General features: G+C 47.6%; 3 pseudogenes; all 3 read left to right on the forward strand.

Annotated features, from left to right (window-relative positions):
• Positions 1–1369: 1369 nt before the first annotated feature.
• On the forward strand, positions 1370–1577 carry LOC143810646 (U2 spliceosomal RNA; annotated as a pseudogene).
• A 5910-nt stretch (positions 1578–7487) lies between these two features.
• LOC143810984 (U2 spliceosomal RNA) lies at positions 7488–7615 on the forward strand (annotated as a pseudogene).
• Positions 7616–8468: 853 nt separating this feature from the next.
• Positions 8469–8682, forward strand: LOC143810681 (U2 spliceosomal RNA; annotated as a pseudogene).
• The last annotated feature ends 3401 nt before the right edge of the window (positions 8683–12083 follow it).

Here is a 12083-nt window from a genome sequence, read left to right on the forward strand (position 1 = left end):
TGAAAATACCGAAAAGTGACACCATTCTAAAAACTGCACCCCTCAAGGTGCTCAAAACCACATTCAAGAAGTTTATTAACCCTTCAGGTGTTTCACAGCAGCAGAAGCAACATGGAAGTAAAAAATGAACATTTAACTTTTTAGTCACAAAAATGATTTTTAGCAACAATTTTTTTATTTTCCCAAGGGTAAAAGGAGAAACTGGACCAAGGACGTTGTTGTCCAATTTCTGCTGAGTATGCTGATACCTCATATGTGGGGGTAAACCACTGTTTGGGCGCACGGCAGGGCTCGGAAGGGAAGGAGCGCCATTTGACTTTTTGAATGAAAAATTGGCTCCAATCTTTAGCGGACACCATGTCGCGTTTGGAGAGCCCCCGTGTGCCTAAACATTGGAGCTCCCCCACAAGTGACCCCATTTTGGAAACTAGACCCCCCACGGAACTTATCTAGAAGCATAGTGAGCACTTTAAACCCCCATGTGCTTCACAATTTGATCCGTAAAAATGAAAAAGTACTTTTTTTTCACAAAAAAATTATTTTAGCCTCAATTTTTTCATTTTCACATGGGCAAAATGGATCCTAAATTTTGTTGGGCAATTTCTCCTGCATGCCATTTGACTTTTTGAATGGCATGCTCCAATCGTTAGCGGACACTATGTCGCGTTTGAAGAGCCCCTGTGTGCCTAAACATTGGAGCTCCCCTACAAGTGACCCCATTTTGGAAACTAGACCCCCCAAGGAACTAATCTAGATGTGTGGTGAGCACTTTGAACCCCCAAGTGCTTCACAGAAGTTTATAACGCAGAGCCATGAAAATAAAAAATAATTTTTCTTTTCTCAAAAATGATTTTTTAGCCCACAATTTTTTATTTTCCCAAGGGTAACAGGAGAAATTGGACCCCAAAAGTTGTTGTCCAGTTTCTCCTGAGTACGCTGATACCCCATATGTGGGGGTAAACCACTGTTTTGGCACACGTCGGGGTTCGGAAGGGAAGTAGTGACGTTTTGAAATGCAGACTTTGATGGAATGCTCTGCGAGCGTCAGGTTGCATTTGCAGAGCCCCTGATGTGCCTAAACAGTAGAAACTCCCCACAAGTGACTCCATTTTGGAAACTAGACCCCCGAAGGAACTTATCTAGATGTGTGGTGAGCACTTTGAACCCCCAAGTGCTTCACAGAAGTTTATAACGCAGAGCCGTGAAAATAAAAAATGTGTTTCCTTTCAAAATTCAGCAGAACTGTCATTGAGAATGCATCCCACAGTTTCTGGAAATGTCTTCCCTGCGGCACTCTTTTTGCTCTGTCTCCACAATGGGTGTCAGTTTTAGGCCTAGGTGCGTCAGAAGTGGCAAACCATTTCTGATTATCTCTTCTCAGCCTTTTGCATCCAGCGTCATCGCCGCTGCTGCTCAAGATGTAGTGTAGTATCTGTTCTTATCAGTTTAATATCTGATACGTCTGGAGACCATATATTAAATGGATTTTTAGCCCAGGGAGCTGGAAATGGAGCTTGCTCTGTCCACTCCACGCATTGACCCGCTATTGCAGTATATCCGGGAACAGTGCACTCCTTCTCTGATCCGGTTTCCAAAAACAGATTGAATTGAAATCAGCGCAAGTTGTCTTTTAACCCTTTATGTGAATACTTTTCAGTGTCAGCGAAGCACATTTCAGATGCCAAATGTAGCATTTTGCTTGATTTCACTTGACCATTTGCAACATTTTGTGTGCCTTGCCTGGCCTTGCTTTCACCTATGTATGTCAAGCATTGTATTGCATTCAATATGCAATCAATCAATCAGTCAATCAATTTGTCTTTACTGGTTGCTGCAACAGGTGTGTTGAGATGTAGGCCTGTATTAGGACTTTCTTACAGTGTTGCAAATATACTGTGCCATCTACAAAATTAGGCCTCTGCTGTCAGCACTTGGTATTTACATTGAAGTATCCAATGAGTAGTTCTGCCATACATACCGCATTTGTGACCGCATGAATTCTTTTGGAAAACATTGTCTCCCTCTTGTGGACCACCGACTTTTAAATGTGGTGTATTATATGTCTTTGAAAAAAAGGAAAACTGGTGTCTGTGCTGATCTCGAATGTGCATGTCTTGTCCATCTACACCTGTGTGAGTATTCGAATGCTTTTGACCAACCAGGTGCGCTGCCTGCAGTAGATAGAATCTTAGCACAGAACATTCATGTGCAGTCACAATGGGGATGGAGGGTGTGGTCAAAGTAGGCGGAGTTATGCAGATTCAAAACACGTTGTGCACAGCTTGAACACACACACAGCAGAACTGTCATTGAGAATGCATCCCACAGTTTCTGGAAGTGTCTTCCCTGCGGCACTCTTTTTGCTCTGTCTCCACAATGGGTGTCAGTTTTTGGCCTAGGTGCGTCAGAAGTGGCAAACTATTTCTGGTTAGCGCTTCTCGTCCTTTTGCATCCGTCGTCACCGCCGCCGCTCAAGATGTAGTGTAGTATCTGTTCTTATCAGTTTAACCCCTTCCCGACCCATGACGCCACGTAGGCGTCATGAAAACCCGTGCCAATCCGACCCATGACGCCTATGTGGCGTCATGGAATGATCGCGTCGCTGCAGAGCGGGTGAAAGGGTTAACTCCGATTTCACCCGTTCTGCAGGGACAGGGGGAGTGGTACTTCAGCCCAGGGGGGGTGGCTTCACCCCCCCGTGGCTACGATCGCTCTGATTGGCTGTTGAAAGTGAAACTGCCAATCAGAGCGATTTGTAATATTTCACCTAAAAAACTGGTGAAATATTACAATCCAGCCATGGCCGATGCTGCAATATCATCGGCCATGGCTGGAAAACCTGAAGTGACCCCCCCCACCCCACCGATCGCCCCCCCAGTGCTCCGTTATGGGGTCCGGTCCCCTCCGTCCTGTGCTTCGCTCCCCCGTCCTCCTGCCCACTCCCCCCCTGCTCCTATGTCCCCCCCTCGTGCTCCGACGCCCCCCCGTGCCCCGATCTCCCCCCCCCTTATACTTACCGAGGCTCCCGGTGCCCGTCCGCCTCCTCCATGGGCGCCGCCATCTTCCAAAATGGCGGGCGCATGCTCAGTGCGCCCGCCGAATCTGCCGGCCGGCAGATTCATTACAAAGTACATTTTGATCGCTGTGGTAGGTTCTATCACAGCGATCAAAATAAAAAAAATAATAAATAAACCCCCCCCTTTATCACCCCCATAGGTAGGGACAATAATAAAGTAAAGAAAATATTTTTTTTTCTTTTTCCACTAGGGTTAGGGTTAGAACTAAGGTTAGAACTAGGGGTAGGGTTAGGGGTAGGGTTAGGGTTACGGGTAGGGTTAGGGTTAGGGGTAGGGTTAGGGTTATGGCATGTGCACACAGTGCGGATTTGGCTGCGGATCCACAGCGGATTGGCCGCTGCGAATTCGTAGCAGTTTTCCATCAGGTTTACAGTACCATGTACACCTATGGAAAACCAAATCCGCTGTGCCCATGGTGCAGAAAATTCCGTGCAGAAATGCTGCGTTGTATTTTCCGCAGCATGTCAATTCTTTGTGCGGATTCCGCAGCGTTTTACACCTGTTCCTCAATAGGAATCCGCAGGTGAAATCCGCACAAAAAAACACTGGAAATCTGCTGTAAATCCGCAGGTAAAATGCAGTGCCTTTTACCTGCAGATTTTTCAAAAATCGTGCGGAAAAATCTCACACGAATCCGCAACGTGGGCACATAGCCTTATGGTTAGGGTTGGAATTAGAGTTAGGGTTGGAATTAGGGCTAGGGTTGGAAATAGGGTTAAGATTAGGCTTGTGGTTAGGGTTACGGATAGGGTTAGGGGTGCGTTGGGGTTACAGTTGTGGTTAGGGTTGGGATTAGGGTTAGGGTTGGGATTAGGGTTAGGATTAGGGTTGGAATTAGGGTTACGGGTGTGTTGCGGTTAGGGTTGTGGTTAGGGGTGTGTTGGGGTTAGGGTTGTGATTAGGGTTATGGCTACAGTTGGGATTAGGATTAGGGGTGTGTTGGGGTTAGTGTTGAAGTTAGAATTGAGGGGTTTCCACTGTTTAGGCACATCAGGGGTCTCCAAACGCAACATGGCGCCACCATTGATTCCAGCCAATCTTGCGTTCAAAAAGTCAAATGGTGCTCCCTCCCTTCCAAGCCCCGACGTGCGCCCAAACAGTGGTTTACCCCCACATTTGGGGTACCAGCGTACTCAGGACAAACTGGGCAACAACTGTTGGGGTCCAATTTCTCCTGTTACTCTTGCAAAAATAAAAAATTCTGGGCTAAAAAAATATTTTTGAGGAAAGGAAACACATTTTTTATTTTCACGGCTCTGCGCCCGCAGACCATTCCATCAAAGTCTGCATTTCAAATGTCACTACTTCCCTTCCGAGCCCTGACGTGTGCCCAAACAGTGGTTTACCCCCACATATGGGGTACCAGCACACTCACAACAAACTGGGCAACAAATATTGGGGCCCAATTTCTCCTGTTACCCTTGTGAAAATAAAAAATTGCTTGCTAAAACATCTTTTTTGAAGAAAGAAAAATGATTTTTTATTTTCACGGCTCTGCGTTGTAAACTTCTGTGAAGCACTTGGGGGTTGAACGTGCTCATCACACATCTAGATACGTTCCTTGGGGGGTCTAGTTTCCAAAATGGGGTCACTTGTGGGGTGTTTCTACTGTTTAGGCACATCAGGGGCTCTGCAAATGCAATGTGACGCCCGCAGACCATTCCATCAAAGTCTGCATTTCAAATGTCACTACTTCCCTTCCGAGCCCTGACGTGTGCCCAAACAGTGGTTTACCCCCACATATGGGGTACCAGCACACTCACAACAAACTGGGCAACAAATATTGGGGCCCAATTTCTCCTGTTACTCTTGTGAAAATAAAAAATTGCTTGCTAAAACATCTTTTTTGAGGAAAGAAAAATGATTTTTTATTTTCACGGCTCTGCGTTGTAAACTTCTGTGAAGCACTTGGGGGTTGAACGTGCTCACCACACATCTAGATAAGTTCCTTGGGGGGTCTAGTTTCCAAAATGGGGTCACTTGTGAGGGGTTTCTACTGTTTAGGCATATCAGGGGCTCTGCAAACGTAACATGATGCCCGCAGACCATTCCATCAAAGTCTGCATTCCAAAACGTCACTACTTCCCTTCCGAGCCCCGGCATGTGCCCAAACAGTGGTTTACCCCCATATATGGGGTATCAGCTGGACAACAACATTTGGGTCCAATTTCTCCTGTTACTCTTGCAAAAATAAAAAATTCTGGGCTAAAAAAATATTTTTGAGGAAAGGAAACACATTTATTATTTTCACGGCTCTGAGTTATAAACTTCTGTGAAGCACTTGGGGGTTCAAAGTGCTCACCACACATCTAGATAAGTTCCCTTGGGGGTCTAGTTTCCAAAATGGAGTCACTTGTGGGGAGTTCCTACTGTTTAGGCACATCAGGGGCTCTGCAAAAGCAACCTGACGCCTGCAGAGCATTCCATCAAAGTCTGCATTTCAAAACGTCACTACTTCCCTTCCGAACCCCGACGTGTGCCAAAACAGTGGTTTACCCCCACATATGGGGTATCAGCGTACTCAGGAGAAACTGGACAACAACTTTTGGGGTCCAATTTCTCCTGTTACCCTTGGGAAAATAAAAAATTGTGGGCTAAAAAATCATTTTTGAGAAAAGAAAAATTATTTTTTATTTTCATGGCTCTGCGTTATAAACTTCTGTGAAGCACTTGGGGGTTCAAAGTGCTCACCACACATCTAGGTTAGTTCCTTGGGAGGTCTAGATTCCAAAATGGGGTCACTTGTGCGGGAGCTCCAATGTTTAGGCACACAGGGGCTCTCCAAACGCGACATGGTGTCCGCTAATGATTGAAGCTAATTTTCCATTCAAAAAGCCAAATGGCATGCCTTCCCTTCCGAGCCCTGCCGTGCGCCCAAACAGTGGTTTACCCCCACATATGGGGTATCATCGTACTCAGGACAAACTGGACAACAACATTTGGGGTCCAATTTCTCCTATTACCCTTGGGAAAATAAAAAATTCTGGGCTAAAAATCATTTTTGAGGAAAGAAAAATTATTTTTTATTTTCATGGCTCTGCGTTATAAACTTCTGTGAAGCACCTGGGGGTTATATGTGCTCACTATGCATCTAGATAAGTTCCTTGGGGGGTCTAGTTTCCAAAATGGGGTCACTTGTAGGGGATCTCCAATGTTTAGGCACACAGGGGCTCTCCAAACGCGACATGGTGTCCGCTAACGATTGGAGCTAATTTTCCATTCAAAAAGTCAAATGGCACGCCTCCCCTTCCGAGCCTTGCCGTGCACCCAAACAGTGGTTTACCCCCACATATGAGGTATCGGCGTACTCAGGAAAAATTGCCCAACAAATTTTAGGATCCATTTTATCCTGTTGCCCATGTGAAAATGAAAGAATTGAGGCTAAAAGAAATTTTGTGTGAAAAAAAAGTACTTTTTCATTTTTGCGGATCAATTTGTGAAGCACCTGGGGGTTTAAAGTGCTCACTATGCCTCTAGATAAGTTCCTTGGGGGGTCTAGTTTCCAAAAGGGGGTCACTTGTGGAGGAGCTCCAATGTTTAGGCACACAGGGGCATTCCAAAAGCGACATGGTGTCTGCTAAAGATTGGAGCCAATTTTTCATTCAAAAAGTCAAATGGCGCTCCTTCCCTTCTGAGCCCTGCCGTGCGCCCAAACAGTGGTTTACCCCCACATATGAGGTATCAGCGTACTCAGGACAAATTGGACAACAACATCCGTGGTCCAGTTTCTCCTTTTATCCTTGGGAAAATAAAAAAATTGTTGCTAAAAGATCATTTTTGTGACTAAAAAGTTAAATGTTCATTTTTTACTTCCATGTTGCTTCTGCTGCTGTGAAACACTTGAAGGGTTAATAAACTTCTTGAATGTGGTTTTGAGCACCTTGAGGGGTGCAGTTTTTAGAATGGTGTCACTTTTGGGTATTTTCAGCCATATAGAACCCTCAAAATGACTTCAAATGTGAGGTGGTCCCTAAAAAAAATGGTTTTGTAAATTTTGTTGTAAAAATGAGAAATCACTGGTCAAATTTTAACCCTTATAACTTCCTAGCAAAAAAAAAATTTGTTTCCAAAATTGTGCTGATGTAAATTAGACATGTGGGAAACGTTATTTATTAACTATTTTGTGTCACATAACTCTCTGGTTTAACAGAATAAAAATTCAAAATGTGAAAATTGCGAAATTTTCAAAATTTTCGCCAAATTTCCGTTTTTTTCACAAATAAACTCAGAAATTATCGACCTAAATTTACCACTAACATGAAGCCCAATATGTCACGAAAAAACAATCTCAGAATTGCTAGGATCCGTTGAAGCGTTCCTGAGTTATTACCTCATAAAGGGACACTGGTCAGAATTGCAAAAAACGGCAAGGTCATTAAGGGCAAAATAGGCTGGGTCATGAAGGGGTTAATATCTGATACGTCTGGAGACCATATATTAAATGGATTTTTAGCCCAGGGAGCTGGAAATGGAGCTTGCTCTGTCCACTCCACGCATTGACCCGCTATTGCAGTATCTCCGGGAACAGTGCACTCCTTCTCTGATCCGGTTTCCAAAAACAGATTGAATTGAAATCAGCGCAAGTTGTCTTTTAACCCTTTATGTGAATACTTTTCAGTGTCAGCGAAGCACATTTCAGATGCCAAATGTAGCATTTTGCTTGATTTCACTTGACCATTTGCAACATTTTGTGTGCCTTGCCTGGCCTTGCTTTCACCTATGTATGTCAAGCATTGTATTGCATTCAATATGCAATCAATCAATCAGTCAATCAATTTGTCTTTACTGGTTGCTGCAACAGGTGTGTTGAGATGTAGGCCTGTATTAGGCCTTTCTTACAGTGTTGCAAATATACTGTGCCATCTACAAAATTAGGTCTCTGCTGTCAGCACTTGGTATTTACATTGAAGTATCCAATGATTAGTTCTGCCATACATACCGCATTTGTGACCGCATGAATTCTTTTGGAAAACATTGGGTCCCTCTTGTGGACCACTGACTTTTAAATGTGGTGTATTATATGTCTTTGAAAAAAAGGAAAACTGGTGTCTGTGCTGATCTCGAATCTGCTTGTCTTGTCCATCTACACCTGTGTGAGTATTCTAATGCTTTTGACCAACCAGGTGCGCTGCCTGCAGTAGATAGAATCTTAGCACGGAACATTCATGTGCAGTCACAATGGGGATGGAGGGTGTGGTCAAAGTAGGCGGAGTTATGCAGATTCAAAACGTGTTGTGCACAGCTTGAACACACACACAGCAGAACTGTCATTGAGAATGCATCCCACAGTTTCTGGAAGTGTCTTCCCTGCGGCACTCTTTTTGCTCTGTCTCCACAATGGGTGTCAGTTTTTGGCCTAGGTGCGTCAGAAGTGGCAAACCATTTCTGGTTATCGCTTCTCGTCCTTTTGCATCCGCCGTCGTCCTCGCCGCCGCCTCCGCTCAAGATGTAGTGTAGTATCTGTTCTTATCAGTTTAATATCTGATACGTCTGGAGACCATATATTAAATGGATTTTTAGCCCAGGGAGCTGGAAATGGAGCTTGCTCTGTCCACTCCACGCATTGACCCGCTATTGCAGTATCTCCGGGAACAGTGCACTCCTTCTCTGATCCGGTTTCCAAAAACAGATTGAATTGAAATCAGCGCAAGTTGTCTTTTAACCCTTTATGTGAATACTTTTCAGTGTCAGCGAAGCACTTTTCAGATGCCAAATGTAGCATTTTGCTTGATTTCACTTGACCATTTGCAACATTTTGTGTGCCTTGCCTGTGCAGCGCCCCAGAGTCCTGGTCGTTGCAGTACTGTGGCTCCGCCACTAAGGGGAGCTATGGTACGTCTGATGGCACTGAAGGAGTTCATCTGATCAGGTATCACAGACACCAATACATTTCACCGCTGGGCCTCCAGGGGGAGCTAAGGGTTCTATTCATTAGGCCACTCCTCACACACTGGTAAAACTGGGGGTCAGGCAGGAAGTTAGACAGAAAGCTGACTGGGTTGGAACCAGGCAACACCTTGTGGCAGAGGGTGTTGCGGGAGAAGATTCGGTAGGGTCCTTGTCAGGGGTGGGATCCTGACAGAGGCTTGGCAATTTGAACGAACGTAACGAGACCGTGCCTGCTCAGTATAGCGGCGGTGCCCAAGGAGGGATTGGAAGCGAGATAGATTGTGCTGAGTGAGAAACGAGATCAAAGCAACAAGGAGAATACCAGTAGGGTTCGTGCTGTAAGACCGAGGCAACATCCTACTGAGGCGCACAACCGGCGGCCGGAACGCCGAGGGAGTATTACAATATCTAGCTTCAAGCAATACTCCAAACCAACGGCAGGACAGTCAGTCTAAGGCGGGCTGTCTCACCTAAATCACCTATGCAGTCTTGGGGGGCAACTTGTGGAGAGGGGTGACTCTAGGGTCCCGGAAGAGCTCCGAGCCTACCCTTCAAACGGGTGCCGTTCCAACCGTAACATCAGGGAGAGACGGAAGTGCAGCGCCCCAGAGTCCTGGTCGTTGCAGTACTGTGGCTCCGCCACTATGGGGAGCCATGGTGCGTTCGATGGCACTGAAGGAGTTCATCTGATCAGGTATCACAGACACCAATACATTTCACCGCAAGGCCTCCGGGGGGAGCTAAGGGTGCTATTCATTAGGCCACTCCCCACCATAGTGGGTAAACCGGGGGTCAGGCAGGAAGTTAGATCAGAAAGCTGACTGGATTGAACGAAGCAACACCTTGTGGCAGAGGGTGTTGTGGAGGAAGAGACAGTAGGGTCTCTGCCAGGGGTGGGATCCTGGCAGAGGCTTGGCATTGGAAAGAACGTAACGGGACCGTGCCTGCTCAGAATAGCGGCGGTGTCCTAAGAAAGGACTAGAAGCGAGATAGATTGTGCTGAGTGAGAAACGAGATCAAGCAATAGGAGAATTCCAGTAGGGGTCGTGCTGTAAGACCGAAGCAACACCCTACTGAGGCGCACTACCGGTGGCCGGAACGCCGAGGGAGTAGAATAACATTCAGCTTCAAGCAATACTCCAAACAGCGGCAGGACAGTCAGTTTAAGGCGGGCTGTCTAACACATATCACCTATGAAGTCTTGGGAGGCAATTGCGGGAGAGGGGCGTCTCTAGGGTCCCGGAAGAACTCCAGGCCTACCCGACAAACGGGTGCCGTTCTAACCGTAACATCAGGGAGGGACGGACGATTAGAAGAACATCATTTAATCGAGTTGTGAGGGAACTTAAGAAACAGACACAACAGTTGTGGGGTACTTTCCGTAAGCACAGCAGGGGAGGACTACAACACATAGCGCTAAGAAGGAAGGCACCGATTTCCACCTGTGAAGAGAACTCTGGAAGTGCCATTGGACCGGCCGGACTTGCGCAGCCTGGTGAACCGTATTCTGGACTGAGGACTCAGAGATCTCCAGTAAAGAGGTAAAGAGACTGCAACCTGGTGTCCTCGTTATTTACCACGACCTGCACCCCACAACTGCACCGACATCCACACCGATCATTCACTGTGCGCCCCACGGCAGGGTCACGGACCGGGGCCTAGCCGCCGTGACAACCCCAGAAGCAGAGACTCAGAGGCCCGGTACCGGGTACCCCTCGGCCCTGCGGCAGTGGGGGCGCTACAAACTTGGCGTCACGAACAGGATCTACTTAAGCCTGAAGAATCGAGTCATGTGTGCCTTAGAGACTGTGATTTGTTGTGCTTGAACTGTACTTTATTGCAAAGACTGTGTGCTACCATTGACCAAGAGAAGTTCCCGCCAAAAGCTGCCGCCATTGCTACTTCGGAGAAGAAGGAGGGCGTGCTATGGGAGGAGACTACCAGAATGGCGCGAGAAATGGATACCGCCCCCTGCGCTTCTGGCTGCAAAGAGATGACCTGCCCCAAAGCAGAGGACAACCCCCTGATTTGCAACGGCGGGAAGCGGGTGATGGAGAAGCCCGACCTCGAAGAAATGGCGGAGTCAGATGCATGCATTGCCACCGATCACCAGATCATGATGAAGAACAGCGAGTGCCGGAACGGGGAAGGAGCAGTCCCGGCTTACCCTCGTTCATTAGAGGTGGACCCGTGTCCTCTACAGCCGGCAGATCCGAAGCCTTTGGAACAGATAGCGGAGCCGAGCCACCCAATCCTGGCCTCGGAGTCAGCGGAGGAGGAACCACAGCGAGCGGAGCCGCGTCCGAGGACCGCATTGGAGGAGCCGCGGTCCGAGCAGCAGCTGACTCCAGTGTCCTTGTCGGCGGAACGGATCGACACCGGTGGAATCACATCAGGCGCAGGTATGGAAAGCGCCCCTACTCCCCCGGTCGATTCTGCTCCCCCGACCGATCCGGTTCCTCCGATCGATCCCGCTCCTGTGACCGCTCCTCACCCTAGCAATGATCGTTCCTTCTTGGTGGAGCGGGTGATCCTCACCTCTAACGCGATGGGGAAGCTAGTGCCCCCACTACCAACCAAGATGGGAGAACCCCTAGATGTGGGCCTAGACGGGGTGATCCTTCGGTGGGACACCCCCTGGACCGGGCCGGATGGGACCCGGGAAGAGGGCCTCACCCTTGCGGTACTTACCTGGGAACAGTATAAGCAATGTTTGATTCAACACTGGAAAGATCGAGACGAGACCGAATCGCCTGACACACAACGTAAGAAGTCTGGTCCCGGTAGGAAAGACGTGGTAAAGCGGGGAACCGTGCTGGCCTACCACCCGAAGAGGGGATGGGGTTCCATACAAGAACCGGGGCTACCAACTGATGTTTTTGTTACTAGCTATAACGTGAAGACCCCCTGCTGCAGCCGAAATGGTGATCCGTTACAGAGGGGAGATCAGGTGACCTACACCCGCCATCGGAGTGCACAAGGATGGTGTGCCCGGAACGTCCGACGGTGTGGGCCTGAAAGAGCGCCCCCTGTTGCTCCGATCATGAATGATCCCGATTTGCCAGATCTTATTCCCATCACCACCGTACGCCTCGTAGCGGCTCCAGAACTTGCAAG

Source organism: Ranitomeya variabilis, chromosome 2 (genome assembly GCF_051348905.1).
Source record: "Ranitomeya variabilis isolate aRanVar5 chromosome 2, aRanVar5.hap1, whole genome shotgun sequence".
NCBI classification, from domain to species: Eukaryota; Metazoa; Chordata; class Amphibia; order Anura; family Dendrobatidae; genus Ranitomeya; species Ranitomeya variabilis.